Source organism: Phragmites australis, chromosome 3 (assembly GCF_958298935.1).
Source record: "Phragmites australis chromosome 3, lpPhrAust1.1, whole genome shotgun sequence".
Taxonomy (NCBI): Eukaryota; Viridiplantae; Streptophyta; class Magnoliopsida; order Poales; family Poaceae; genus Phragmites; species Phragmites australis.
Genome location: NC_084923.1, coordinates 24586524 through 24591427, shown reverse-complemented (window position 1 = coordinate 24591427; position 4904 = coordinate 24586524).

Below are 4904 nucleotides of genomic sequence, written 5' to 3'. Positions count from 1 at the left end.
GACAGGCGTGAAGTAATCGAAAAATATATCTTCCTCACATGCAAAACTCATCAAAGCAATGCGAGTACGAAGGTACTCGTAAGACTTAATCCATAATGAATACATATAATAACTCGACTCCAAGGATAATGCATATGGATAAATTAGCAAGGAATCGGTCACAAGGTTAAGTAAATTTGTATGCAAAATTAAAATTCAACTTAAGTGTGTGAGCAACTACACCTAACCATTTATACCATTCTATCATAAGATCAACAACATAAACATATATGTAACTTGAAACATTTCAACTTATCATCAACCATCACAACTACTTCCCAACATATCATAACACCATTCCACATCAAGACTCTCTAATTGATGCAAATGGATAGAATTATGCTCATAACCGAGAGCACGATAATTCGAATTGTTCTTATACCCTACAGGAGTACATCTTTATCCACACGACACAAGACCACCCTCCATCTTTGTTATAGCTATTTTTGTACATTCAATGTACTCTACGGATAGAGGTCGGTTGCAAGCGATGATTCATGTGACAACATTTACTAAATAATCCCCAATCGTTTGTACATACACTTATAGGTGCAGAGGTCATCTAGAACTACTCTCTGAGCAAACTAGATACCTCTATAAGTCTGCATCCCACAACACCATAAACTCACACGCCAAAAGGCCATAGCAACATAAGGTACTCGGCTCACTCGTCCCATATACAGATATGTGGAAAGTATGGAAAGTGCTAAAGCCAATTGCAACAACGGTCGGTGCTTAAACGATGCAAACAGTTTATGGCATTAGGGTTCCTCTCCCGATCGACCCCTAGCACCACCCACATCTCGTCTCATTCTCACATCTCATACATCCTATCATCAACATTATCCTTGTGATTAATACTTAAGCATATAGCTCGCGAACGATGGTCGAACCACCGCTCGACTTCTACCGAGGACCTATGCATTTCTAAGCACCTCAGATAACTTTTAAGTTAGATAATGACATGTTATACCCAGGTTACAAGGACAAGGATCATCAACAATACAAGGTAGAAGTAATGCATCAACATAGGTTATATCCATGAAACCCTACATAGACTCGCTAAACATACACAACATACATAGAGCGATAACTTATCAATTTAGATTCTACATGATCCAAATTACAATGTGAAATATGCTTAAATGCTTGCCTTGATACTCAACTTCACAATCAATGGCAACAAACTCCGGATTGCCCCCGATCACGGCCGCGTCACGCTCCGATCCTCCGTTCTCTAAAGAAGAGTGCATGCAATGTGATGAACATGAATTAGGTGCAAAGATGTATGCTACAAGATGCATAAAAAGTGAGGATGCAGTACAACAAAGTAAGAGTACAAAGACACACGAAAAAACAAAGAAGCATCTGATCCAAATAACATTTGAACTTATGACTGGAAGCCGAAACTTCTGGATTAAGGTTGGAACTTCCGGGTGGTTGGAACTTCCGGTATTTTTTAGAACAGGGGTTCTCGAGTTGGCAATTTTGATTTAACTGGAAGTTCTGGATTAAAATCGAAGCTTCCTAGTGTGGTTCCGAACAAGGATTCTCAGGTTCTCGGGTTGCAATGCTATTTATCGGAAGTTCCAAATTAAGGTCTTAAGGTCGGAACTTCCCGGTGGTCGGAACTTTCGGGTGTGGTCCCGGATAGTGGCTCTTGGGTGGTTCAACTCGGATTAATCTGGAACTTCCGGTCAAAGGTCAAAACTTCCAGATAGGGGTTCCCGAGTAGTTTTAACTCGGGTTATCCGGAACTTCTGGTCTAGAATCTAGAACTTTCGGGTGAATTGGCAGACGTGAGTTCGTGATGATTCGTCGACCAATTCAACTTGCATGTTAAAAACCTATCCCACATGAGCATGTGTTGGCACTAAAGCATGGATTCTAGGTTTCAATTACCCACTCCACAAGCATGATTCACTAGATCTTGCTCGTCCAAACATTCCCCTACGAGCTCCAAAGCAACAATAATGAAGTGGTGCTTTGCAACTACTCGATCGCAGCCCAAAAACTCGAACTTAACCAAACCAATTCATGCATTCCGACCATGGGGATCCTAGGAGACTTACCCAAGGTCCTTGTTGTGGCCAGTGATCGTCGGTCGAGGAAGAAAAATGGAGGAAAAAGCTTGGGGAAGAACGCCAAGCTACTGCTCCACAAGCTTCAACCAAAAGAATTTGGGGAGATGAAGAACAACTCAAATCCTTCATGCATGCAAAAAAAAATGGATGAAAGATAAGCTTAGAAGCTTGGGAACATAATGGTACCACATGCATACTTTGATTTTTGCTTTGAAGGATGATTGGAGGGAGAAAGGGAGGGGGTTTGAGAGGGAGAAGGGCTGCTGCTCTTGGCTGTTGGTTTGAGTGGGAGTGAGAGAGAGTGAGGGGCTACGAGTAGGGGAGGGAGTTGTTGTTGCTATAACCAAAGGAGAAGGAGGAGGTGGGCCATCTAGGTGGGCCCTACTTGCTAGAGTCTCATGTCTATTTCAGCTGCAATTTTCTTTCCATCTCTCCTAATTTTCTTTCTCTTTTTCATTAATCCAAACTGAGATACTCTAGTGCTTCAAAAATTCTACAAATTTTTGTGCAGCGATTACAATACGAAATGAATCCATTTTAATTGGATTCACCCACAACGCCTATGTAGAACTTAAACTAAAAGAAAACTCAAGGTCAGATATTTTCATAACTCTTAGCAAATTTTAAGCCACCATTGGAATTAACAATCACTTAACAAATGTTCAACAATTAAATATGATGCTCATGATGCATGATTATGCTTAATGATATGTCAACGAGAATTGGGATGTGACAGTTATTTTTTTACTGGTTCATTTGACCACTTTAGAAGTCCATAACTCTCATTTGGTTTATGTTTTTAATCCCATTTGCACTATTGTGTTCGTTATAAAGAATCACATTACATATATTTCAGAGTCATTTTATATGTATTGTCAATTTATATGTAATCATACTAAAAACTTATGTATAAACTTGCTAATGAATTTTCCACATAAGTTGCTACATTTTTTTTAACTAATGTTGCTACCTCATATGAAGTTTTTTTTAACACAATTCCACATAAGTTGCTACATGTAGCGGTGCTAGTAACTTATGTGTAAAGTTTGCTAATGAATTCTCCACATAAGTTGCTACTAGACATACAACATAAGTTGCCCACGATGCCCAGTCTCTGCATAAGTTACGACAAGACATACAATATAAGTACCTACACGGTTTCTACATAAATTGCTATCAGACATACAATATAAGTTGTTACACGATCTCTATATGATAAATTGCTACATGGACATTAACTTAACATAAGTTGCTACACAGTCTCACTAGAAACTTGATACTTCATGTAAGTTGCTACTCATGTTCGATAAAAGTTGCTATCAGCAACCACAAAACACTACTACAGAAAGAGTCACCCATGTCCCATTTTCACTGTTTGTTCAAAAATAACCGTCAGTGATAAGATATCACTGCTGGTTCACAAGCTCCAATGGCTAATTAATCATTGAGTTGTTAAGAGCCAGTAGGGATACCCACTATCACTATTGGTTTTTATTACGAACCGGTAGTGATACTTATGTTATCAATACTGGTTGGTTCCTAGAACCAGCAGTGATGAAGCATTGCTGATTGGTGTCATGGACCGGCAGTGATAAAAAAAAGTGTTACTACCGGTTGGTCCTTAGAATCGGTAGTGATGTATCACAGTATATAATCACTTGTCCAGGCCCCACGCTGGAGCAGAACAGAGGAGCTATGTTCTGCTTGGCGACGGCTCTTTACGGCGAGCTTGCATGGTGAGGCTTCAAAATTTGGAGGAATCCACATAACCAAGGTGCTCCAAGGTTAGTCAGTTCATCTATATTTCATATGTACGTAGGTTTACTTGATAGATTGCTCTAGATTTTGAAAATCGATGCTTGTTCCATGATAATGAATTTTGAAGGAGTTAGAGCTCCAATTGACTTAGTGAAACTAAGATAATCGATTTTAGGTTTCCATATTCTAGGTATGAATTTATTTATCATTATGTAGTATTATATTATATTTTGTTGATAATAACTAATTAAATTGGTATTTATTTCATACTAATTCAATGGATTTTTAATAATTGATAAAATTGCAGATGGATCGAATATGGATGTACGATGCTGTCTGTAGCAGCCTAGAGTTTATTAACAGCATGAAAGCTTTTTTAGCATTGTCGTGGCGTACAAGTCAAATAATTGTGATGACTATATATGTTGTTTGTGCATTGATTACAAGAATGATAAGCAGTTTTCAAGCATAGAGCAGATTCGTGCACATTTACTTCTAAGGGGTTTCAAGTCTGACTATACCGGTTGGACCAAATACGATGAAGATGAGGAGATTGAACATAAAGGGAAATCAACTGTCGTGGAAGACCGAGGCAACGATATGATGGTTGATGAAGACAACAATATGTCGGTGTTCAAAGATACCTCCAATTGAATCATTCGCATAAGTTATTACCATGTACTCACATAAGTTACTACCTATAAACATTCACTAAAATCATTAAAGAAGTTGGTGTTAGTATCTTTCACTACTATAGAATCCCTCATCACTATCGATTCAAAATTGATTTACTATCGGTTTTTGAATCGGTAGTAGTTAAGCAGCAGTGATAGTACGTATTACTGCCGGTTCATGGTACGAAATGGTAGTGATAACTCAACTATCACTACTGGTTCATGTAATAAACCGATAGTGATAATTGGATTATCACTACCGGTTCTTACAATGAACCAACATTGATACCCCCCCCCCCCCCAATTTAGCTATTGTTGACAACAACATATTTAGAAAACAACACATATA